At 44.5% G+C, this 27,129-nt stretch overlaps 1 protein-coding gene and 1 long non-coding RNA gene across 2 annotated transcripts in view; one reads left to right on the top strand and one right to left on the bottom strand.

The window, feature by feature from the left end:
• CENPP (centromere protein P) overlaps positions 1-27,129 on the top strand; it is a 211,436-nt gene that overhangs the window by 176,180 nt on the left and 8,127 nt on the right. The gene's annotated exons all lie outside the window — the stretch shown is intronic.
• LOC132540791 (uncharacterized) lies at positions 24,450-26,607 on the bottom strand. The gene is made up of 2 exons (XR_009551929.1): positions 26,287-26,607; positions 24,450-24,662 (listed from the first exon to the last, which is right to left on the bottom strand). It is a non-coding gene; the product is annotated as an uncharacterized LOC132540791 (long non-coding RNA).

Raw genomic sequence — 27,129 nt, 5'->3', positions numbered from 1 at the left:
AGCAATAACTCTGGAGGAAAAAAAAAAAGAGAGAGAGACTTGAGCCAGGTGGTGGCATGTGTGGGGGATGTGTAGCTTAAACTTGGGTCCTTGTGTATTGCTCAACCAGATGCACCACTACCCAGTGCTGCTTTAAGACAAACCCAGTAAAATCAGGACTAGAGTTATATCTCACTGGGTCAGCCAGGTGCCTTCCCATGCGTATGTCTTGTGATGGTCTCCTCTCAGCTGTCTTTCTATCTAAATGGAAAAGGGCCTAGGAGCATATAAAGCACCAACTCCAAAAACAAAACAGACACAGCACTAACAAAAATCACTCATGAGAGAAGGCTTGAGTTAGCAGTATTTGAGAACGAGAAAAATTGCTGTCACTGCAGATTCTGAAGACACTGAAAAGAAAATAAGAGTATATTATGAACAACTCTGTGTCAGCAAATTTGGATGGTGTGGACGATTCCTAGAAAAGCACATTTGATTAAAATCGTTAGAAGGAACCATCGAAAATCTAAGTTGCCCACAGCTTCAGGACTGAATTTGTTCCAAACCTTCCCACAGAGAATACCACAGCTCTGTGTCATCCACCAACAAATTCCATCAGCCATCACTCTTTTCTTTTTTTATTTAAGTAACACTGAATTATAGCGTTATGTAAGTTTGAGTTTCCTATACGCATCACTGAAAATCACCGCATGTTCATACTCTACCATTAAAAGTTCAGTTCTACCCTTCTCCATATATCTATCCACTTGGCCCTGGTTGACCACACCCTCCTTTCCCCATCTCTTTGGTGACTATTTGCTAGACATTTTGTTCTTAATTTCTTTATTGGGGAATCAATGTTTTACAGTCAACAGTAAATACAATAGTTCGTACAAGCATACCATTTTTCAGTTTTCCACATAACAATACAACCCCCACTAGGTCCTCTGTCATCGTTCTTGTCCTCCTTGAGCACTGTAATGTGTGCACTTAACCAGGTGCCCCACCGCCTGGCCCCTTCTCTCTCTTCTTTAAATTTAAGATGTTTAAGGGGGTCGGGTGGTGGCGCAGTGGGTTAAGCGCATGTGGTGCAAAGCGCAAGGACCGGCATAAGGATCCCGGTTCGAGCCCCGGCTCCCCACCTGCAGGGGAGTCGCTTCACAGGCGGTGAAGCAGGTCTGCAGGTGTCTGTCTTTCTCTCTCCCTCTCTGTCTTCCCCTCCTCTCTCCATTTCTCTCTGTCCTATCCAACAACGAACAGCATCATGGCAATAATAATAACCACAACGAGGCCACAACAACAAGGACAACAAAAGGGGGAAAAAATGGCTTCCAGGAGCGGTGGATTCATGATGCAGGCACCGAGCCCAGCAATAACCCTGGAGGAAAAAAAAAATTAAGATGTTTGAATGACATAATGTTTGGATTTAATCCCTAGACCAATCAGGCATTAGTTGAATAAATCCACTGCAGTCATGATGTATTTTCATATTTCATAGCTATTATTCATAACAGCTGAATTGTGGAAACAGCCCGCATCCATCCCAGATGCTATCCATCTGGGCCCAGATACTGAGCCCGGTAGCTCACACGTTGTGCTTGTGTGAGTACCCAGTTCTAGCCTCCAGCACCACATGGGAGCATCATGCACACGTCATGGGTCAGGACTGTGTTGTCTCACCTCTCTCTGTATCTCTCCTCTTTTATCCTTCCCCTTCTGTTTCTTTTCTATTTGTTTGTTTATTTGTTTGTTTATTATTGGATAGATACAGAGAGACACCTGCAGCCCTGCTTCACCATTCGTGAAGTTTTCGCCCTGCAAGTGAGGACCAGGGCCTTGAACCTGTTTCTTTGCCAACTGTAGTGTGTGTGTGCTTAACCAGGTGCGCCACCTTCCGGCCCCTCCCCTTCCGTTCCTGTCTGTGATTGAAGTGGGTTTGGCGGGGGCAGTCCGCTCCTAGTAGTGGAAGAATCACGCAGACACAGAAGCCCCATGGCAGTCTTGGCACGAAAAAGGGTAAATAAAAGAAAATGTCGGGAGTCGGGCTGTAGCGCAGCGGGTTAAGTGCAGGTGGCACAAAGCACAAGGACCAGCATAAGGATCCCGATTTGAACCCCGGCTCCCCACCTGCAGGAGAGTCGCTTCACAGGCGGTGAAGCAGGTCTGCAGGTGTCTATCTTTCTCTCCTCCTCTCTGTCTTCCCCTCCTCTCTCCATTTCTCTCTGTCCTATCCAACAACAACAACAACAATAATAACTACAACAATAAAACAACAAGGGCAACAAAAGGGAATAAATAAATAAAATAAGAAAAAAAAAGAAAATGGCATCTGTGTAACGGAATATTATTCAGCAATAAAATGTTTTCCAGATTCATCTGCCTGGTAGCATGTCAGGTCTCCAGTCAATTTTATTGCTAAATAATACTCTTATCTACATGAAAAGTTCGCAACAAGCAAGCCCACAGAGGTGGTAAAAAGCAGGTGAGTGGTTGTTGGGGTGAGGAGAATGGGAGGTAGGTTGGCAGCATTGGGAATGAATGCAGATTGGTCCAGAGAATTTTTTTTAATATTTATATTTTTATTCCCTTTTGTTGTCCTTGTTGTTTTATCGTGGTAGTTATTGTTGTTGTTGTTGATGATGTTGTTGTTGCTGTCGGATAGGACAGAGAGAGATGGAGAGAGGAGGTGAAGACAGAGAGGGGGAGAGAAAGATAGACACCTGCAGACCTGCTTCACCGCCTGTGAAGTGACTCCCCTGCAGGTAGGGAGCCGGGGACTCAACCGGGACCCTTATGCCAGTCTTTGTGCCATGTGCGCTTAACCCGCTGCACTACTGCCCGACCCCCGGTAGTATTTTTTCTTTGTGGTGTCTTACTGTGATTCAGTCAGTCTCCAAAAATTATGTCCTGTAATATGATGCCATGTCTCTAAATGTGTTTTTCACCTGCGAAAGGGAAGTTCTCCCAGGAGTGAAACTGTAATTAAGGTAAGAATTCTGGAATAATCTGGTTTGAGATATATAAACCGAATGGCGGGGCCAGGTGGTGGCGAATCTGGTTAAGTGCACATGTTACAATGCATGAGGACGTGGGTTTGAGCCCCCGGTTCCCACCTGCAGGGGGAAAGCTTTGCAGGTGGTGAAGCAGTGTTGCAAGTGTCTCTCTCTGTCTCTCTCCCTCTCTGTCTCCCCCTCCCTGTCAATTGCTGGCTGTCTCTAGCCAATAAATAAATAAAGATAATAAAAGAATATTTTAAAAGAAGAAAAGAAATGCCCTAGGTGTTCATCTCCCATTTATTCCTCTGTGTACAATTCAGAGCAGTCCTTAGGTTGTGGTGAACCTGTCCACAAACCATCCGGAAAGTCTCCTCTTTGTTTTGATTGTCCCATTCTTGGGACTCACAGTCTGCTCTCTTTTCTCTGTGGTTCTCTTTTCTTTCTCATTATCCTTTACTGCTCCGCTCCCAACCCTCATCATAGATGTACCCAGCCTGGTTGGTCGTCCCTGTCTCTTACTCACTCATTAAGCAAACTGGAATGAGCACCCCAGTTAACCACACAGCTCTCACACAGTTCTGAAGAGTCTCATGAGCTCTCTGCGCAAATTGCCAGCCCTCCTCTGGCAAGCCTGCCTTGGCTGTCCGAGACACTGTCTCAGCACATCTAGAAGAACAAGATGTACATCTACCCCCAAACTTGTTCCTTTTGTATTTCCTATTGTAGCTAATTCATGGAAAGAAACAAGTACAAGATTCACCTAACGCTCGTCTGATTGGTTGGAAGGAGTTTGACATTTAGTTTCCTCTCTACTTTGTGTGGCTGTTTGTTGATGCTTGGCCTAGGAGGGAGATGGGAGTTTATATCAAGTTCCTAGAGCCAGGATATGGTTTTGCTTATCCAGACCAGCCTGTTTTAACACTTAGAGTGTACTGACAAGAGTTCAGAAGAACTCTGGTTACAGGGAATTATTTTATTTATTTATTTTGCAGAACCTCTTGCCTACACCATTTCACCCCTTTCTCACTGAGACACACAGAGGCGGGGAAACACCAAGAGCACCAGTTTCCTCTGGTATCATAACGCCTCCCAGGGGTGCACGGGGGTTCGAATATGGACTGAGTACATGGCAAGTCACTTACCCTTCCCAGTGAGCTAACTCTGAGTCTCCACTCTTAAAAACTGCCACAAGCGGTTAGCACAGCGGGTTAAGCGCACATGGCACAAAGCACCAGGACCGGAGTAAGGATCCCGGTTCGAGCCCCCGGCTCCCCACATGTAAGGGGGTCGCTTCACAAGCGGTGAAGCAGGTCTGCAGGTATCTGTCTTTCTCTCCCCCTGTCTTCCCCTCCTCTCTTGATTTCTCTCTGTCCTCTCCAACAACAGTGACAGCAATAACAACAACAATAAACAACAAGGGCAACAAAACGGAAAAAATAACTTCGAGGAGCAGTAGATTCTTAGTGCAGGCAACGAGTCCCAGTGATAACCCTGGAGGCAAAAAAATAATAATAATAAGATTAAATTTAATTTAATTTAAAAAACTGCAACAAGTCTTTTTTCTTTTCTCTATTTTCTTTCTTTTTTTGTCCCAACAGTATGAATTCACTATCACAACAATTAAAATGTGGAATCAACTTAAATGCCCATTGACAGATGACTGGATAAAGAATCTGTGGGAGACATAATCAGTGGAATATTATTCTACCTTCAAAAAGATGACATTGTGTCTTTTAGGGGCAAAATGTTAAGGAAGTGAAAGACAACTACCAGATAGTTTCATCCACGTGTAGACTACCAGTAACGAAAGTGGGATTCGAAATTTAAGTATCCAACTGATTCTTTTCTTCTATTTTTTTTTTACATCTATCTATCTATCATCTAATTTTTGTACATTTTCCCCCTATGGTCCTGCCTTCTCTTCCTTTTTAAAAATATTTTATTTATTTATTTATTTTTATTTTTGTTGCCCTTGTTTTTATCATTGCCGTGGTTATTATTATTGCTGTCATTGCTGTCATCCTTGTTGGATAGGACAGAGGGAAATGGAGAGCGAGGAGAAGACAGAGAGGGGGAGAGAAAGCCTGCAGACCTGCTTCACCACTTGTGAAGTGACCCCCCTGCAGGTGGGGAGCCCGGGGGCTTGAACTGGGATCCTTACACCGGTCCTCGAGTTTCGCACCGTGTACGCTTAATCCACTGCGCTACAGCCTGACCCCCCAACTGATTCTTAAATTCCTAAAACTATGGTGGCTACTGGAGTTAACAGGGAAGAAATATGGAGTAGGTAAAAGGTTTGCTTTGGTGTAATGTCACCGGAACTATGGTGATGGTCATTGTGAGTCATAGACACATTTACATGTGTGAAACCGTGTTCCTATATTTTAAAAATATATTTTATTTACTTAATTGTTTATTTTGGATAAATACAGAGAAACTGAAAGGGAAGGGAAGCTAGAGAAAGAGAGATAAGGAGCCTGCAACACTACTTCACTGCTCACCAAGCTTCCCCCACACCTCACAGGGCTTAAAGCTGGCTCATTGCAACAAGTACACTCTACTGGGTGTGTCACTGTCTGGCCCCAGTCCCATAGTCTTAATATCATAAGCTCGTGTTAAATGAACAAAATAGAATGTATATTCTAAGCTGAAAATTCTAAAAACATGTAATTCATGTTTTTCTGCACTTTATTTTTTATCAATCTTTTAAAAATATTTTATTTATTCTCTTTACGTTGCTCTTCTTGTTTTATTGTTGTAGTTATTATTGTTGTCATCACTGTTGGATAGGACAGAGAGAAATGGAGAGAGGAGGGGAAGAAAGAGAGTGGGAAAGACAGACACCTGCAGACCTGCTTCACTGCCTGTGAAGTGACTCCCCTGCAGGTGGGGAGCCAAGGGCTCAAACCGGCATCCTTATGCCAGTCCTTGCACTTTGCACCATGTGCGCTTAACCTGCTGCGTTACTGCCCGACTCCCTGCACTTTACGTTTTAATTGATTTGTTGTTATTAGCAGTTTGTTACAAGACTGTAAGATTACAATGTACACACCACATCTGCCACCAAAGTTCAGTGTCCCCATTCTCCCACCTCCCAAAGTCCTCCCATTCTCCCCACCATAGTTCTTATAAGTCTTACAGTTTGCTTGCTTCTGTTGTATTTGGTTGTTTTGTTTTTTGTTTTGGCAAATTCACATTAACCAAATCTCTAGATTCCACGTGAGTGAAACCATCTGGTATTTGTCTTTCTTCTCTTATTTCACTAAGCATAATCACCTCCAGTTCCATCCATTTTGTCCCCAAGGACACAGCATCGTCATTTTTGATTGCATAGCAGTATTCCGTGGGATATCTATCCCATCACTTCTTCAGCCAGTCATCTGCTGATGGGCATCTAGGCTGCTTCCGCTCTTTGGCTGCTGTGAAGAGTGCGGCTCTGAGCACAGGGACGCGCATGTCTCCTCTAACTGGTGTTTGCGTGTCCACTGGACAAATGCCCGAGAGTGCATTGCTGGGTCATGTGCGTTTGTTCAAGGACTCCAGACACTGGCTTTGCATTCCCACCGGCAGTGTAGCCGAGTCCCTTTTTCTCCACATCCTTATGAACACTTGTCATTGCCTTGTCTTGTTAATGGGAGCCATTCTCGCAGGCGAGAGATGGAATCTCAGTGTAGTTTTAATTTGCATTTCTCTAACGATGAATGGAATGGAGCATTTCTTCATGTGCCTGTAGGGGCCATCTGCACTTTATTTTTAATATTTATTGCATATGAGAGAGAGAGAGAAAAAGAGAGAGAGACTATCCAGAGCACCACTGCAATACATCCAGTGCCAGGGACTGGATCGAGGGCCTCAGAGCTGATTGTCCAGAGCTCTACCAGTTGAGCTATTTCCTGTACAAAATAACCTACAAGTCAACATTTTCTTTCTTTTTTTTTTTTTTAATTTCTTTGCTGGGGGATTAATGTGTCGCATTCACCAGTAAATACAATAGTTTGTACATGCGTGATATTTCCCAGTTTTCATCATGACAACACAGCCCTAGAAGTCAACGTTTTCAGTGTATCTGTTGGCAGAAATAGGTGCTTCTACACTCTATTTATATCAGGTGAGAAAGAAAGAAAGAAAAGAAGGAAGGGGAAGGAGACAGAAAGTGAGAAGGAAAGGTAGGTCGGGAGAGGGAGAGGGAGAGGGAGGGAGGAGCAGCACTAGGGCAGTAAGGCTCCCTGCTATGTGGACTCTGAGTTTGCTTCCCTGTTATGCAATAGTGTACTTATGACCTCTCTCTCTCTCTCTCTATTATTCAGGGGCCGGGTAGTGGTGCACTTGGTTAAGCGCGCACATTACAGTGTGCGAGGAACCCAGGTTCAAGCCCCTGCTCCCCACCTGCAGGGAGAACGCTTCACAAGTGTTGAAGCAGGGCTGCAGGTGTCTCTCTGTCTCTTTCCCCATTTCCTCCTCTTCTCTCAATTTCTCTCTGCCTCTATCCAATAATAAATAAATAAATAATAAAAAGATTCATTTATTTATTACTGGGAGGAGAGGGAGGTAGAGAGAGAGAGACAGAGAGAGTGACAACCAGAGCGTCACTCTGGCACATGCAATGCCAGGGATCAAATTTGGGATCTCTTGCTTAAGAGTCCAACATCTTACCCACTGCATCAGCTCCTAGGTCACACATTTGTGATCTCAGTAACTCCTTCTTCTCATTCTCCAATTTACAAAGAAAAAAAAATTAAAAACCTGACGCATCACGAAGCTAAATGGGACACAGTAAAATCATTTGCCCAACTTGCTGAGAGGGGAGAGCTGACAGCGACTCCAAGTTGTTCTGATATCTTTGTTCCAGCAATCATGCTGGGATCACTGCCCTCTGGTCTCTGCTGTGTTCCGTTCTCAGCAGACTATGATAAATGTTACAGCTGTCCTCTACAGCCACATCAGCAGAACCAACTCCTCACCATTACAGCTTCACATCCCACAAAGCCCAGGGTTCAAATAGATGTCTTCAGAGGAAAAGCAGATTGCCCAAGAGCTTGGAGAACAGAGCAGTGACAGACTCCAAAGAAACTGGGCTGGATCTCAGCTCTGCCTCTTGCCTCCCTGAGGATGGCTGAGTCATGTTCTCCCCTGGGACTCAGTTCCTATCTTTACAAGAACACTGTCTCTCCTCAGGTGTTTCCCTTGCATTCTGGGACTCAGTTCATTTTCTTGCAAGATGGCCTTGCTTTGGGAACTTCAGCATCCAGATCTCATCTTTCTCCTGTAACAACTTCCCTGCTTTCAGACCCTGAAACGCAGGCTTAGCTGAGGTCTGTGAAGTTACACAAATGCTGTTTCCACATTTGCCGGGAAGTGGGGATTCTTTCCCACTGATACACTGTCTGTAGGAGATGGCAGCAAACCAGAGCAACCACAGTATTCACTAAGGTATCCAGTGAAAAAGCCTTTGGCAGCCGGTACAGCCCATCACTCATGGGGCATGGAGTGAAGTGTGCTTGGGGTTTCATAAATCAAAACACAGTGTGTTTGTCTGCAGCCTCGTTCTTTCCCCATTTCTTATGGGTGATGTCATCTTTTCTGTTTCCATTAGAATCTTGCAGAGTCCAGGAGCAGGAAGAATTAATATTGACTTTGTTTACAATATATGCCTCTCCATCTTTAAAGAGATGTTTAATTTACATTCTTCTAGATATTTGGATGGGTTTTTCAAATTGTTCTCAAGGATTTATGAAATCTGTGCAGGAAGAATATTATTAGCTTTTTGTATGTGAGAATGAATATTGGCTGAAAAAATGTTTTCTTTTATGGAGATACATAGCATAATGATTATGCAAACAGGCTCTCAGGCCTGAGGCTCTGAAGTCCCATGATCAATCGCCACACCACCATCAGCCAGACCTGATCAGTACTCTGGTAAAAAAAAAAAAAAAAAGATAAATGAAATCTTAAAAAAAAAAAAGCAGGGGTCAGACAGTAGCACAGCAGGTTAAGCGCATGTGGCGCAAAGCGCAAGGACCAGCGCAAGGATCCCGGTTTGAGTCCTCAGCTCCCCACCTGCAGGGGGGTCGCTTCACAGGCGGTGAAGCCAGTCTGCAGGTGTCTATCTTTCTCTCCCCCCTCTGTCTTCCCTTCCTCTCTCCATTTCTCTCTGTCCTATCCAACAACAATGACATCAATAACAACAATAATAATAACCAGAACAATGATTTAAAAAAAACCAAGGTCAACAAAAGGGGAAAAAATAGCCTCTAGGAACAGTGGATTCATGATGCAGGCACCAAGCCCCAGCAAGAACCCTGGAGGCAAAAAAAAAAAAAAAACACTATTTAAAAAAAACGTTTTCTTGTGGTCCGGGAGGTGGCGCAGTGGTAAATCTTTGGACTTTCAAGCATGAGGTCCCGAGTTCGATCCCCGGCAGCACATGTGCCAGAGTGATGTCTGGTTCTTTCTCTCTCCCTCTATCTTTCTCATAAATAAATAAAATATTTTAAAAAAAAACGTTTTCTTCTTTTTCTTTAAGAACTGGTATTTTTTTATCTTTATTTTCTTCTTTTGATAGAGTATTAAGATAGAGAGGGAGAGACAGAGAAGAGAGACACCTGCAGCACTATTTCATCACTCATGAAGCTTCTTCCCACCCCCACAGGTAGAGAGTGGGGGCATGAGCCCTGCTTCTAGCTCATAGTAATGTGTACACTCTACCAGGTGTGCCACCACCAGGCCCCAGTGCTGCTCTACTTTTTTTTTTTTTTATAATTTTCTCTTTTTCCCCAAATGAAATTATGATCTTAAAATGAACAACACTTCCTCCCTTCCTAAAGAACAATAGAATTACTGATTCAGAATTTGCTATATGGGAGTCTGGCAGTAGCGCAGTGGCTTAAGTGCACGTGGTGCAAAGCGCAAGGACTGGCTTAAGGTTGCCGGTTTGAGCCCCCGGCTCCCCACCTGCAGGGGGGGTCGCTTCACCAGTAGTGAAGCAGGTCTGCAGGTGTCTATCTTTCTCTCCCCCTCTCTGTCTTCCCCTCCCCTCTCCATTTCTCTCTGTCCTATCCAACAACAACGACATCAATAACCATAATAACTACAACAACAATGAAAAACAAGGGCAACAAAAGGGAAAGTGAAAAAATAAATAAATAAATATAAAAAATTAAAATAAAAAAGAACTTGCTATAGAAGGTAAGAGAATACTAAAATCCTCCATGTCATCCTGCCGTTGAGATCGGTAAGTGTCTGCAAACCAGTGACCCCTCTGTGCTGCCTTTCTCTGCCAGTGGGAAGAGCTTGGGTGCTGCGACTCGCAGACACCAGGGTGCTATGAGGACTAGGGGCAAGGGGTGGAAACAGCGGCAGTGAAAGTCCACAACCTTCTTCTTTTCTTTTTTGCTTCCAGGCTTATTGCTGGTGCTGCTGCTATTAATCCACTACTCCTTGAGGCCATTTTTTTTTCCATTTTCTGTCCTATCCAATTTTTATTGGATACTCCCCTGCAGGTGGGGAGCCGGGGGGCTAGAGCCTTCTTTCCTCCCTTCCTTCCTTCCTTCCTTCCTTCCTTCCTTCCTTCCTTCCTTCCTTCTTTTGTTTTCTTTTTCACCAGAGCACTGTTCAGCTCTGGCTTATAGTGGTGCAGGGGATTGAACCTGGGACTTTGGAGCCTCAGGCATGAGAGTCTTTGCATAACCATTATGCTACCTGCCCTCCGCCTTTCTTTACGTTTTTCTAATAATCATTGACGTTGAGCATTTTCTCATGTCTGTTGGGCATCTGGACATCTTCAGAGGTGAATATTTTGTTCATACCCTCTACCTATTTTTAATAGGGTTGCTTATTCTTGTTGAGTTTTGTGAGACAGATTAGTTCAGACTTTGATGAGTACACACACAATAAAAATACTTATTGGACCAACGGAAACAGAGTATTTGACTTCCTAACTAGTGGGGGTGGCAAGCAAATAATTTTAAAGCCAAGGATGGGATACAGAGGTCTGGTGGTGGGAATTGTGTGACGTTGTCCCCTCTTTTCCTTTGGTTTTTGTCAATGTTTCCTTTTTATAAATAAAAAAAATTTTAAAAAAAACAGAGGAAGAACATTAAGACATTTATAAAAGTCAGGTGCAGTGGGACTTCCACCTGTGGCTACATACAAGTATCACTAAGCCATCTCCATGAGAAAAATGAATATATAAAGCTGGAAAAAATAGATTAAAAGAAAAACTTGCAGCCAGGGACATGGATGAGCTGATAAAATGGAGGATTTGAACTCTGGAGCCCCTGTGCTGGAATGATACTCTGGCATATCTCTCTCTCTCTCTCTCTCTCACACACACACACACACACACACACACACACTTTAACAAGAAAACAATTTCAGGACTTGATATTAGCCCAAGACAATGAAGACATCATTTGGACCTTGAATCTGCTCTGATTTGATGTTTACACTCACAAGATACTAGCGTTTCTTTAAAAATATCCCCAGACCCATCTCTTTTTCCTTGTTGTCGCTGGTGGAAATGAAGTGACTGTGTTTTAGTGAAGCACAATGAATACAAATCCACTTCAAAAAAACCCAGACACATGGGGGACTTAAAGGAAGAATCCTGCAGACTCAGGAAAACCCAGAGTGTTAGAGTCTCAGGGAGAGGAGTGGGGTTTCCCTCCCTTAGCATTTCTTGCCATGTTGGTTTTTTGCCCCCCCCCACCCCCGAGGTCTTGAGTTGTCTATCTAGTTCCTATCATTTTCTGTAAGTGAAGTCCTTCTCCTTGATCAGTTGGTTTCAGCTCTGTAGAGTGAATTCCAGGGAGCTGAAGGCACATGGCCAAAGGCCTAGTCTCAGAATGCCTGAGTCTGCATAGTGGAGCAACACGTCATACTAGTGGTCAGTTGCCATTTCTCCAGAGACCCTGACTGGGTCAGCTTAGATCATGCATCTGTCCTGTCAGTTATCATCTCTGGGGTCAAGCTCAGATGTCTGCTCGGTTTTGGTGGCCCAGGGCAGTGGAGAAATTAAACACATCTAGCAAAAGAACTTCCATGTGACTACTCATGTAAGAGCTCCTGTAACAAAGGCTACCGTTTAATAGGACTCCCATCAATCAGCATGTATTTCTCTTGGCTTCCTAAGGAGAACAACTCTGTGTTGTTGGGGGAGGCTCTCTTGTACAGCTCAGTGAAAACTTGGTGCCAGGGCTGGGCGGTGGCACACCTGGTCAAGTGCACATAGTGCTAAGCCTAAGGACCTGTGCAAGAATCTGGGTTCCAGCCACTGGTTCCCCACCTGCAAGAGGGAAGCTTCACAAGTGGCGAAGCAGGTCTGCAGGTGTCTTTCTTTCTCTCTCCCTCTCTATCCATCCTCTCTCAATTTCTGTCTGTCCTATCCAATAAAATGGGGGGGGGGGAGGGACTATCGGGAGCAGTGAATTCATAGTGCTGGCACCAAGCCCCAGCAACTACCCTGGGGGTGGGGGAGCTTTGTGCTTATCTGTCAGTATGTGTTGATTTATTTCCACCTACTTTGATTCATTTACAATAATATTTATAAGTGATTATAGAAACCTTACATAGGTTTGGGTGGGTGTAGATAGTGTGATGGTTATGCAAAGAGATGGTTGGTTATTCTTGAGGCTCCAAAGTCCCAGGTTCAATTCCCTGCACCACCATATGCTAGAGTTGAGTAGTGCTCTGGTAAAAAAAAAAAAAAAAAAATATATATATATATACACACACACACACAGAGACACACATATGTATATATATATATATATATTTTTTTTTTTAGCTCAATGTCATGAGAACTGTCCTTTTATATATAAGGTTCAAAGACTACAGTTACTTTATTCCATTCTTGGCATCTTAAAATATAGACTTAAAGGGAGTCGGGTGGTAGCGCTTAGGGTTAAGTGCACATGGCACAAAGTGTAAGGACCAGCAAAAGAATCCCGGTTCAAGCTCCCAGCTCCCCACCTACAGGGGAGTCGCTTCACAGGCGGTGAAGCAGGTCTGCAGGTGTCTATCTTTCTCTCCCCCTCTCTGTCTTCCCCTCCTCTCCATTTCTCTCTGTCCTATCCAACAATGACTACATCAATAACAACAATAACTACAACAACAATAAAAAGACAACAAGAGCAACAAAAGGGAAAAATAAATAAAAAAAATTTTTAAAGAATTTTACAAAAAAATAGAGAGACTTAAATTACTGAGAGCTCTTCTCCCCTGTTTGAAGGATGGTTTTAAACTATTAGCTATGGGAGCTGGGTGGTAGCGGGTTAAGTGCAGGTGGCACAAAGTGCAAGGACCGTCGTAAGGATCCCAGTTTGAGCATCTAGCTCCCCACCTGCAGGGGAGTCGCTTCACAGGCGGTGAAGCAGGTCTGCAGGTGTCTGTCTTTCTCTCTCCCTGTCTTCCCCTCCTCTCTACATTTCTCTCTGTCCTGTCCAACGACGATGACATCAATAACAACAACAAGGACAACAAAAAGGAGTAAATAAATATTTTTTAAAAACCTATTAGCTATAACAAAGAGCAAAGTCCTCTGTAGGTAAGAGTTGTTTTGCTTTTAAACTGACTGATTTCAAGCAAGTTTTAATAAAAAAACAATATTTTCACCCTGAAATCACCAACAGGCTAGAAGGAGGGGCCCTGCCATCATCTGTTTGTAACAAGTGGTATGTATGCCATTTGGCACCTGTAATGCAGAACAGCACAAGTGAGCTTTAAATGCTTTCTTGCTGAAGATGTCTTTATTGACGTTCTTGGAACTTAAGATTAGCCATGGTGGAACCCTCCCCAGGGGCCAAGTTTCCTACAATTTCATAGTTTTCCTTAGTTCAGCTTCTTAACCTTCAAAAGCCCAGTACAAGCAAGAGTCAGAGGCTGAATCAAATAATTTCTTCCACTGGTTTCCTGGGGGAGATAGGGGACTGCCTTACCATTCATTCCACTGCTACCCCTGGGCTGAGCCTGGCCCATTTCATGACTCCCATCATGTGCAGCTGGGCACAGTTAATTTCCAAATGACCCCTGTTGGGGACTCCTGGTGTGTGTCTACTTTGCTCAAGTTAATGTTTGCTTGAGATGAAAATCAGATGAAGATCTTGACTGTAGATGTGTTTCACATGCTTTTGGCACAGCGAAGGTGCACGTTTCCTTTCTTTTGTGGTTCCTCTGTTCGTTCTAGTCAGTATTGTTTATTCAACAGGCACTGATTGGTGTGCCAGGAATTGCAGTAGTTTCTTCTGTCTTGAGCCAAGTGGATTTTATATTAAAACATCTGTATTAAAACCTCCCTATTCTTACTTGTTTATTCAAACCTTTGTTTCTCATCCTCCCAGGCTTTCCCATTTCTCTTAACTTCCTTCCACTTCCTCTGACTTTTTCTTTTCTTTTTTCTTTTGTAAAGAATTTATTTATTTATTCATGAGAGAGATAGGAGGGGAGAAAGAACCAGACATCACTCTGGTACATGTGCTGCCAGGTATCGAACTCGGGACCTCATGGTTAAGAATCCAATGCTTTATCCACTGCGCCACCTCCCTGACCACTCCTGACTTTTTCATCTGCACATTGTGTCCATTTCTAAACGTAACAAATGTTTATCCAGTCTACAGCTAGTCAGACACTCAGCTACCTAATGACATGTAATGAAGTTCTTTGGAGCATTTAGTTGCAGGCACAAGTATGTACAGCTCTCTGATCAAACTTGATTCCATCTTTCTCACACTATCGATGCTCACAAGACACACCCAAGGGATACTTGAGCACCACGACAAGTGCTTATGCAGGTATGTGAGGTTGAGCCACCCAACAGAAATATCAGAAGCACAGCATAGATGCATGTGGGGACAGCTTCACCGAGGACCCTGGATACCACATGGGAGAAAATTAGCCATTCTTCTAGGCTCTATGGAATCACTTGAGTTTTCGCCAATAGTGACATGGAAACTGTTGTCTCTTAGGAGGATGTGATATTTAAAGAATCAAGAAACCAGGGATAGTACATAGTCCTTTTTTATTATCATTATTTACTTATTATTAGATAGAGACGGAGAGAAATTGAGAGGGGAGGAGGAGAGAGAGAGGGAGAGAGATACCTGCAGCCCTCCTTCACCACTCATGAAGCTTCCTGCTCCACATGAGGACCAGGGGCTAGAACCTGGGTATTTGAACACCATAGATTTTTTTTTTTCTTCCAGCGTTATCACTGGGGCTCGGTGCCTGCACTATGAATCCACTGCTCCTGGAGGCTAATTTTCCCCTTTTGTTACCCTTTTTTTTTTTTAATCGTTGTCCTGGTTATTATTATTCTTGTCATTGATGTCATTGTTGTTGGGTAGAACAGAGAAAAATGGAGAGAGAAGGGGAACATGGGAGGGAGAGAAAGCAGACACCTGCAGGCCTGCATCACCACCTGTGAAGCGACTCCCCTGCAGGTGGGGAGCTGGGGGCTCAGACCGGATCCTTACACCATGTGCACTTAACCTGCGGCACTACTGCCTGACCCCTGCACACCATAGTTTTGCACCTAACCAGGTGTGCCACTGCCTGGTCTCAGTATACAATCCTTTTTTTTCTTTTTATTGGGGGATTAATGTTTTACAGTCAATAGTAAATACAAAAGTTTGTACATGCATAACATTTCTCAGTTTTCCACATAACAATACAACCCCCACTAGGTCCTCTGTCATCATGTGCCAGCTGAGGGGGTGGCCTGATAGTGACTAAAGAGTCATCATTAAAGTATGCCAGTTCTCTTGTCCTTATTCAGCGTTTGCAGTCCTTACTTTGATAAGGTTGGCTTTGGAGTGATTGAGGGAAGTGTAATAGGAAGTAGGTGAGGAGGGTTTCTAAGTCTAAGTAGACACTATTTCATTAGGAACTTTATGGTGTCTTTTTAGGCCTTTCTACTTGCTCGCTGCATATACTGACTCACTGGAGACTATTGTGTACTTTTGCTTTCAGGCATATAATTTGCCCTAATTTATGGATATGTGTGAACATGTGTTCTGTCTCATGGGGACCTGGTCTATATGTAGGTTTGGGGACTTTTTTTTAGGAATTGAGCCACCTGAATTGGAATTAGAGAATCCTATGAAAGGAAAGGTCTCATCCGAATAATGAGGCTCAAGGGTTGACATTCCACACCTGATGTCTCTAGACACAGTCTGAAGTGAAGCTTGCTGAGGTGGTATTCATTGTGTTGATTAGGTTGGGATCCACAGATGCAGTATCATTTGGTATGAACTGAGAGAAGCATGCAGGAAAATGAGCCCCACCCCAGAGGTTCCAGGACTGGGAGAAATATGGTTTTTATAGAGAATGGGGAAGGTTCCTGCTGTCTTGGGGTTTAAGAAGGCAAGAGTTATTTTTATAACCAAATTATTTGGAAATTTGGTTGACTCTGAAAATCCATTTGTTAGGATTTGCTGTATCATGCAAGACCTCACCGTAATTTATGTCCATTAATGCTATTTATATAGAGCTGTGTCTTATAAAGTGATGCAGTCAGTTGCTTCTGTTCTCCCTGGTCTAAGCTTTTAGGAGAGTCAACATTTCAAAGACTCAGCCTATGTGCACTAGAAAGTTTGAGACATTCATCAATTTTTCCCCTCTCATATTAATTAAATAGTGATTTATATGACTACAAGTTAATAGGAGTATACATAAACACCATTCCCACCACCAAAAGACTGTGTCCCATCCCATCCTCCCCCCTTCCCCCGACCCTCAGTGAAGCCAAACATCCACCCTCACCCTCCACCCAGAGCTTTTTACTTGGTGCCCTACTCCAAACTCAGTCAAATCCTGCTTTGAGTTTCCCTTTCTGTTCTTCTTTGTCAACTTCTGTTTCTGAGTGGGATCATCCCATACTCATCTTTGTCTTTCTGACTTAGCTCACTTAACATAATTCCTTCTAGCTCCATCCAAGATGGGTCGGAGAAAGTGGGTTCACTGTTCTTAATAGCTGCGTAGTACTGATGAGAACATTTTATTTATTTATTTATTTGTTTATTTATTTTCCCTTTTGTTGCCCTTGTTTTTTTATTGTTGTTGTAGTTATTATTGTTGTTGATGATATCATCACTGTTAGATAGGACAGAGAGATATGGAGAGAGGAAGGGAAGACAGAGAGGAGGAGAAAGACACCTGCAGACCTGCTTCACCGCCTGTGAAGGGACTCCCCTGCAGGTGGGGAGACTGGGCATCAAACCGGGATCTTTACACTGGTCCTTGTGCTTTGTGCCACATGAGCTTAACCCTCTGCGCTACCACCTGACTCCCTGATAAGAATTTTTTTTTAATTTCTTTATTGGGAAATTAATGTTTTCCATTTGACAGTAAGTACAATAGTTTGTACATGCATAATATTTCTCAGTTTTCCATATAACAATACAACCCCCACTAGGTCCTTTGTTATCCTTTTTGGACCTGTACTCTCCCCATCCACCCACCCCAGAGTCTTTTACTTTGGTGCGATACGCCAATTCCATTTCAGGTTCTACTTGTGTTTTCTCTTCTAATCCTGTTTCTCAACTTCTGCCTGAGAGTGAGATATTCCCATACTCATCCTTCTGTTTCTGACTTATTTCACTTAACATGAATTTGTCAAGGTCCATCTAAGATCAGCTGAAAACAGTGAAGTCACCATTTTTTATAGCTGAGTAGTATTCCATTATATATATATACCACAACTTGCTCAGTCACTCTGATGAGAACTTACAAACTTCACTCTCCTCCCTCTGTCTCCACATCTGGGCAAGCCAGCAGGAAAACCCACGTGCTCCCTATTTAGCACTGGCAAGTTCAAACACACAAGCCCTAGCCACACCCACCCCCCACCTCCCATCCCCACCTGGAGTGGAAGTCATAGCAAGATGCTCATCTAAAGCTCTTCACAGTTCTACTTGTAAGAAAGCTCTCTCACCCTCTTGTGGTGTGTGCTGCCAGCCCCAACATCAGGAGCTCAGGTTTGGTAGGGGTGTCCTGTGCTCTGTGGTGACCTGCTAGAACTGCTGGCAGAGGGTGGGCACCTGCTGTTCTGGGCCCACATTCCCCGTCTCCTTCTCCTACTTCTCACAGCCCCCCTTTGAGGAATTTCACTCAGAGATGATGCAATCCAGTAGACAAAGAATGCAACAACTTCAGGTAAATGTACAAAAATATTGACAGAAGAATAAAACAAAAGAAAAAGCAGGATGAGTGTGGTATAATTCGCTCACACTGGGGGCTGGGCAATGGTGCACCCAGTTAAGTGCATGTAGTACTTCTTCTTCTAGTGTTTGCCCTTCTTCCGTAGCCAGTCAACAGCAAAGCTGTCAGGAGCTGCTTGTTGCTGGCTTTGAAAGTGACTGGGATCCATGTGGATTCAGTCGGCTAGGAAGGATCGTCAGTTTCCCCAATGAATGGGTACTCACGGGATGCACCACGAGAAGGTCGATCCAATGCAACCCATGTAGTACTAAGCGCAAGGATCCCCATTCGTGCGCTTGATTCCTCCACCTGCAGGGGGAGTCGCTTCACAAGTGGTGAAGCAGATCTACAGGTGTCTCTCTTTCTCTCTCCCTCTTTATCTCCCCCACCCCTTTCAATTTCTTTCTGTCCTATTCAGTAAAATGGAAAAAAAAAAAAAAGGCTATCAGGAGTGGTGGATTCATAGTGCCAACACCAAGCCTCAGCAATAATCCTGGAGGCAAAAAAGAAAAAGAAAAATTTCACATTGAAATATTTTGATTAAGGTATAATTCCCATGCAGTTGTTTTGACAAATGTAGGCCACCCATCACGTGTCCACTGCCACAGTCATGATATTAAACTGACCCAGCATCTCAACCAATACTCAGGCTTCTGTAAACAACCCTTCTTCCCTGGAAACTACTCATTCCATCTGACCCCAGAGAGACTCCCTGTTTCCAGGGTGTCCTAGGACGCAGGTCTTAGGTGCCTTCGATGCCCAGAAGGCATTGGCACTGCCGTGTGTGTGTGTGTGTGTGTCAGCTGCTGGACCCATGGTGTGGTGTGTGTGTGTGTCTGTGTGTGTGTCTGTGTGTGTGTGTGTGCGCGTGCGCGTGCGCGTGCGTCTGTGTGTGTGTGTGTGTGTGTGTGTGTGTGTGTCAGCTGCTGGACCCATGGTGTGGTTTCCAGGTCTGGGTGATTTATATTAATACTTCAATAACAAGTGAACACTCCTGCATGAACAGAGGTTTTACTTTACTTGGGTAAATACATGGGAGTGAAACTACCGGATCATATGTTGTTTGTTTAACTATATAAGAAACTGCCGGGGGGGAGGGGAGGTGGTGGTGCACCTGGTTGAGCGCGTGTATTACAATGCTCAAAGACCCGGGTTTGAGCCCCCGGTCCCCACCTGCAGGGGGAAAGCTTTACGAGTGGTGAAACAGGGATGCAAGTGTCTCTCTTCCTCTCTATCACCCTTTCCCTCTTGATTTCTGGTTGTCTCTATCCAATAAATAAAGATTAAAAAAAAAAAAAAAAGGAAGGAAGGAAGGAAGGAAGGAAGGCAGGAAGAAAGAAGCTGCCAGGGGACTGTGCCACTCTGCATTCCAATAGAAACATATACGGTTCCACAACCTATCCATTTTCTTCCTTTTTAAAAATTGGATGGGACAGAGAAATTTAGACTGGAGTGGGATAGAGAGACACCTGTAACACACTTGTGAAGCTTTGCCATTGCAAGTGGGGGCTGGGGGCTCAAACCCAGATCCTTATGCATTTTGCTGTGTGCACTTAACCAGGTGCACCACCACTCCACCCCCGAATCCATCTATTTTTTGTGCTCTGTAGGGGTCTTTAAGATGGGATACAGGACACTGACTAGGGGGAGAAGGATGGAGACTAGATTTAGATTTGCCAAAGGGCAGTTCAACTCTAAGCATTTTCTTGTTACAGTGAGAATGTATATGCTAGCTAATTGTACGCTTAGAAGAAGTGGATGCATGCTATTCCTCGCTAAAAAGAAAGAGGAAATAAGGCACAGATATGACAAGCTAAGATGACCCTATCTCAGGCCACCTACTCCTATCTTTCTACATTTTTATTTTCAGATTTTTTTTCTTCTCTAATTTCTTATTTTATTAACTAGGTAGAGACAAAGAGAAATCAAAAAAGAAAAAGGCAGATAGAGAGGGACACTCGCAGGCCTGCTTCATCACTCATGAAACTTCCCTCCATCAGTGGGCACCAGGGGCTTGAACCTGGGCCCCTGTGTGCTGTTACTCGAGCCCTCGACCAGGTGCACCACCACCCAGCCCCTGACTGATCGTTTTTCATTCCAGGAATAACATGTTTGAGCAGCTCATTAGCTGATTGTACCTGACCATGTCTCCACAAGTCAGCATCTTATTGCTGTTGTCACTGTGGCTGGGACTTCACTACTCCTAACCGACTTTTTCAGACAGAGACAGAGACGAAAGGAGAGAGGGAAAACTATCACAGCACTGAAGCTTCCCCCAGTGCACGGGGGGCTCAGGTGAGAACCTGGGTCTAAGGCCAGTCTCAAACACAGGCGACGGCTGCAACACAAGGCACATTGTTAATGATGACGGCTTGTTCTAAGAACTTCTTCCTTCCTTCCTTCTGTTCTTTTCTTTTCTTTTTTTAATTATAAAAAGGAAGCATTGACAAAACCATAGGATAAGAGGGGTACAACTCCACACAGTTCCCACCACTAGAACTCCGCATCCCATCCCCTTCCCTGATAGCTTTCCTACTCCCTATCCCTCTGGGAGTATGGACCCAGGGTCACTGTGGGATGCAGAAAGTAGAAGGTCTGGCTTCTGTAATTGCTTCCCCACTGAATATGGGTGTTAACAGGGAGATCCATACTCCCAGCCTGCCTCTCTCTTTCCCTAGTGGGGCAGGGCTCTGGGGAAGCAGAGCTCCAGGACACATTGTTGGGGTTGTCTGTCTAGCGAAGTCTGGTCAGCATCATGCCGGCATCTGGAGAGTTAACATACAAAGCCAAACAAATTGACCATCTTTTTTTGTTTTTTTTTCTGATCTTAGATTTTGATTTCTTGTCTGTGTGTTTTCCTGCTTTGTAAGAGAAAGTGGAATACATCTGGGTAGTGTTCAGCATGTATAACACATGAACAGAATAAATCTTGTGTCTTCCAGACATACCTAGGCTATGTTTACCACTACTTGATTTCAAACACAAATTGCAATTAGTGTTTGTCCAAGGCTGATGCATGACTTTTAGGGAACTGGAGTCTGTCTTTTGGCTGCTTTGTCTTTAAAAAAACCGAAACGAAGAAAAGCAGACAGCTTGACTGTCTTGGCCCACACCTGTGTTTCCATTCCCTCATGTTAACAGTCCACATTAGATCACGGCTGTGTAAGCCTTCAGGGTCCTGGAGCCCAACTGCTCCGGCCCTTCAACATGACCTCTCCCTGTTCACAAAAAAAAAAAAAAAAAAAAAAAACCTTTTTCCATTTCTTTTGTCAGCCTTAGGGTTCTTGAAATTGCTATGTGTCTTCAGATTTTTTTAAAGTAATTTATTTATTTTTTATTTTATATTTATTTATTTTCCCTTTTGTTGCCCTTGTTGTTTTTATTGTTGTGGTTATTATTGTTGTTGTTATTGATGTCATTGTTGTTAGATAGGAAAGAGAGAAATGGAGAGAGGAGGGGAAGACAGAGAGGGGGAGAGAAAGACAGACACCTGCAGACATGCTTCACCGCCTGTGAAGTGATTCCCCTGCAAGTGGGGAGCTGGGGACTCGAACCGAGATTCTTATTCCGGTCCTTGTGTTTCATGCTTCATGTGCTTAACCCACTGCACTACCGCCCGACTCCCGTAATTTATTTATTTATGAGAAAGATAGGCAGAGAGAGAAAGAACCAGACATCACTCTGATACATGTGCAGCTGGGGATTGAACTCAGGATCTCATGGTTGAGAATCCAGTGCTTTATCCACTGTGCCACCTCCTGGGCCACCAGACTTTTTTTTTTTTTTTTCCCCTTCCAGGGTTATTGCTGGGGCTTAATGCCTGCACTATGAATCCACTGCTCCTGCTGGCCATTTTTCCCATTTTATTGGATAGGACAGAGAGAAATGGAGAGAGGAGGAGAAGACAGAGAGGGGGAGAGAAAGACAGACACCTGCAGACCTGCTTCACCGCCCATGAGGTGACCCCCCTCTGATGATGGGGAGCTAGGGGCTCGACCTGGGATCCTTGAGCAGGTCCTTGTGCTTCATACTATGTGTACTTAACCCAGCGTGCCACCACCTGTCCCCATGAGATATTCTTAATAAGAGGAGTTTATGAATGTTATCACAGACATTCAAACAAATGTCCTTACAGCTGAAATTTTCAGGGAACCAATATTTCCTGGCCAGGAGAGTAGGTCAAGCCTTGCATATGTGAGGTCCCAGGTTCCATCCCTGGCACTAAATATAGTGCTCTGGTCTCACTTTTTCTCGCTCAAAAATAATTTATTTAAATAACTGTAATATTTCTTCCCTTTTTCTTTCTTTTTTTTTTTTTCTGTTTTTTTTAAACCAGAGCAAAGCGTTGCTCAGCTCTGTATCGAACCTAGGACCTCAGGTGCCTCAGGCATGAAAGTTGTTTGCATAACCATTACACTATCTCCTGTGCACAGTGATTATATTTTTTCTTAGCTGCAGTTTGGAGCCATCTTTTCCAAAGGTGATTAAATGTAGTTGAACACAATCATGTCGGCCATATTTTCTGGATGGAGAAGCATTAAAGCAACTGAACATTCATATGAGCCAAGAGGGAGTCAGTCAGCAGTCCAGCCTCCACATTTTCAGATAATTGTTGGCCTTTCCACACATTGAAATGCCAACATGTTGAGAACGTACTGAGAACATTATTCAGAGCGCACACACAAAAAAAGGAATCAAACAATATTGTGTAGAAGATGAGGCCTTCAGGGGAAAAAAACAAACAAAAAATACTTATTAAAAGATGTCACCTATCTATCAGTCATGGTCCAAGAGAAGTCAAAGCAGCCACTCCCCCCGGATGGTATTTCCAGGATAGCTGCATTAAGAAAAGCTGCCTGGGGAGTCGGGCAGTAGTGCAGCGGGTTAAACGCACGTGGCGCAAAGCCCAAGGACCAGCGTAAGGATCCTGGTTCAAGCCCCTGAGGCCCTACCTGCTGGGGGGGTCGCTTCACAGATGGTGAAGCAGGTCTGCAGGTGTCTATCTTTCTCTCCCCCTCTCTGTCTTCCCTTCCTCTCTCCATTTCTCTCTGTCCTATCCAACAACAACAACAGCAATAACAACAACAATAAAAAACAAGGGCAACAAAAAGGAAAAATAATTAAATAAACATAAAAAGAAAGAGAGAAAGAAAAGCTAGCAGAGGGGCCGGGCATTGGCGCACCTGGTTGAGCACACATGTTACAACGCACAAGGACCAGGGTTCCAGCCCCCAGTCCCCACCTGCAGGAGGAAAGCTTTGTGAGTGGTGAAGCAGTGCTGCAGGTGTCTGTCTCCCTTTCTAGCTCCCCCATCCCTCTCATTTTCTCTCTGTCTCTATCCAATAACAAAGATAATAATAACAAATTTTAATGAAAAAGATTGAAGCCAAAGATAACAAAAAGGAAGGAAGGAAGGAAAAAGGGAAGAAAGAAAAAAGAAGTTTTCAAATCCAGAAAGATCAGGGAAAACAATGTGGGTTTTATATTCTTTGTACCTGAGCTAAGAGAATTCTTACATTTGCTCTGTGCATTTACAGTCACTGCTTAACCTTAAAAAACTGAAAAAGGGGGAGTCGGGCGGTAGCGCAGCGGGTTAAGTGCAGGTGGCGCAAAGCACAAGGACCGGCATAAGGATCCCGGTTCGAACCCCGGCTCCCCACGTGCAGGGGAGTCGCTTCACAGGTGGTGAAGCAGGTCTGCAGGTGTCTGTCTTTCTCTCCTCCTCTCTGTCTTCCCCTCCTCTCTCCATTTCTCTCTGTCCTATCCAACAACGACAACAACAATAATAACTATGACAATAAAACAACAAGGGCAATAAAAGGGAATAAATAAATATTTTAAAAAATTAAAAAAAAAAACTGAAAAAGGGGGCCAGGTGGTGGCACACCTGGTTAAGTGCACACATTACAGTGCCCAAGGACGCGCGTTCAAACCCTTGGTCCCTACCTGCAGGGGAAAAGCTTCATGAGTGGTGAAGAAGGGCTGCAGGTGTCTCTCTCTCTCTCTCATCTCTCTCTCTCTCTCTTTTCCTGATAGAGACAAGGAGAAACGGGGGAGTAGGGAACGGAAAGAGAAAGACCTACAACACTGTTTCACCACCACTCATAAAGCTTCCCCTTGCCGGCAATGTGTGCGGCCACCCAGCCCCTTGATTTTTTTTTTTCCATTTGCAAATGTAAAAGCAATTCTAGCTTGGGAGGCTTGCAGACACAGGACTGGGTAGCAGCCACCACTGCTAACCCGTTTGCTCTGTGCTGTCCTGTTCCTCAGCGACCATTCAGACATGTGTCACTTGTTTATTCAGGTCGAGCTTTCTAAAAAATGGTGCCTACCCCAGACACATACTTCTGTGTTGTAACCTGTGGACCATCAGGGCAGTGGAGATGTTTGGTATTGGGCAACCAGACATCAGCCCAGGCTGGCCCTCTGTCCAGGGGATTGTATGCTGTGGTCAGTGCTGCCATGTCTTCGTGACTTTATCGAGTCCGTGAGCCACTGTGAAATCAGAACAGAAGTTTCCTGATCAGTTGTTTCACTAAGCAACATAAGGACACCTGTCTACCTCCTAAGTCATCCATGGGTCAGAAGTCAGATGGCCTGGCCACAGCCACCGTTGCGCTATTTTACCATTATTAAATGTATGTATGTATTTATCTATTTATTTATTATTGGATAGAGACACAGAGAAGTTGAGAGGGAAGAGGAAGAAATAGGGAGAGAGACAGACCGGAAGCCCTGCTTCACCCTTTATGAAGCTTCCCACCTGCAGGTGGGCATCAGGGGCTTGAACCCAGGTCCTTGCACACCGTAATGTGTGCGCTCTACCAGGTGCTTCACTGCCTGGCCCCCTTTTTCTTTTCTTTTCTTTACCAAAGCGCTGCTCGGCTCTGGCTTATGGTGATGCGGGGATTGAACCTGGAACAGGATTCCCCCCTTTTTTTCTCCTTCCTTTCTCTCCTCTCTCTCTCCCTCCCTCCCTCCCTCCCTCCCTCCTTTACCTCCCTCCCCCCCCATTTCTTTATTTTTTTTTGCCCCCAGGGTTATCACTGGGGCTCTGTGTAGGCACCATGAATCCACTGTTCCTGGCAGCTATATATATATATTTTTTCTTTATTTGTTTATTGGATAGAGACGGCCAGAAATTGAGAGGGAAGGGGTCGATAGAGAGGGAGAGAGACAGAGAGACACCTGCAGTCCTGCTTCACCACTTGTGAAGCTTTCCCCCTGCAGGTCGGGACTGGGGGCTTGAACCTGGGTCCTTGTGCATTGCAACGTGCACTCAACCAGGTGTGCCAGCACCAGGCTTCTTTATATTTCATTTTATTGGATAAGACAGAGAGGCATTGAGAGAGGAGTCAGAGTGGAAGAGAGAGAGAGAGACCTGCAGACCTGCTTCACTGCTTGTGAAGTGTCCTGTCCCTGCTGCAAATGGGAGGGGGGGCTCGAACCTGGATCCTTGTACTTAATACTATGTGCAGTTAACACCACTGCCCAGCCCCCAGGACTCTCTCTCTGGCTTTCCACCAGAGCTTTCCCTCTCCCTTACTTGTAGTCTGTCAGTGTTGACTCATGGAGCACTAATGCACTCACTGAGGACCAGTCTTTCCCCAAGGAGCCACCCTGTTTGGAAACTGTGACCTGGGCTCCTGACTCAGGGACCTCAGCAACCCCAGCACTTTCTGGAGGGAGGAATCCGAATTCTGGTCCCCTTTCCTGTTACTCTGTGAGGGACACTCTTCACCCCCTTTTTCCTACATCTGGCTGCAGTCATCCTCCCATGGCTTTGACCATCAATTCCCCCCCCACACACACACACACACACAGTGCTGCCCCCCACTCTGCAGAAAGGGCAGGAAGCCGTGAGCTTCATGGGCTGAGGACTCGGTCCCATGGTCAGAGCAGGGGCTTCAGACTATGCAGCAGAGAGCAGAAAGTCCACCACCCATGAGGCCTCATGAGGAAATAGCCTAATTAGCACAGAGGGAAGGGAAGCTTTTCAGGTCAGCAAAGTGCTGTCATACAACTTACATTTTAACACACACACACACACACACACACACACACACACACACACACACACACACACCCCAAGGAACAGGCTGGATGAAAGGTTCCCTACTTTTAACTCTCTGGATTGCACAGAGGGTGAAAGGCTGTCCTTCCAAGTGGAATGGTGTGTACTCTAGACGACTGTGGTTCAGTAAACATCCCATGAGGTAATGCAAAGGCTGGGTGCTGAGTCACCTCCTGTGAACTGCTCTGCTGAGACAAGGCTCCACATGTCTGTACAGAAATGGCATCTAGCTGGTTAAATCATAATAATGATATAATGGGGGTACATAGCATAATGGTTATGCAAAGTGATTCTCATGCCTGAGGCTCCAAAGTCCCAGGTTCAGTCCCCTGCACCACTGTAAACCAGAGCTGAGCAGTGCTCTGGAAAAAAAAAAAAAAGAATTAACATACTTATGGCCCTAAAGAGCATATTTAAATTCAGGATTCAAAGTTTCTCATTAATGTAAGTTGGAGGTGGGTGGGTTGTGATTTAGTCTTCCCTCTTAGCACTGGGCTGAAGTGACAGATAAATAGCACAAGACTGGTTTTCTGTATTTAAAAAAATTTTTTTTCATTATCTTTATTTGATAGAGACAGAGAGAAATTGAGAGGGAAGGGGGAGATAGAGATAGAGAGAAATCTGCAGCCCTGCTTCACCTCTCATGAAGCTTTCCCCCCTGCAGATGGGGACCAGGGGCTTAAACCCGGATTCTTGTGAACTGTAACATGTGCGTTTAATCAGGTGCGCCACCACCTAGCACCCAGGTTTTCTCTAAAGTCTCGTTAAAAATTCTGTTCTCAGGGAGTCGGGCGATAGCGTAGTGGGTTAAGAGCAGGTGGCACGAAGCACAAGGACCGGCTTACGGATCCCAGTTCGAGCTCCTGGCTCCCCACCTTCAGGGGAGTC

This window comes from Erinaceus europaeus, chromosome 10, assembly GCF_950295315.1.
Source record: "Erinaceus europaeus chromosome 10, mEriEur2.1, whole genome shotgun sequence".
Lineage (NCBI taxonomy): Eukaryota > Metazoa > Chordata > Mammalia > Eulipotyphla > Erinaceidae > Erinaceus > Erinaceus europaeus.
Note: the sequence above shows the minus strand (reverse complement) of the source record. Positions and strands in the feature narration are given on the sequence as shown.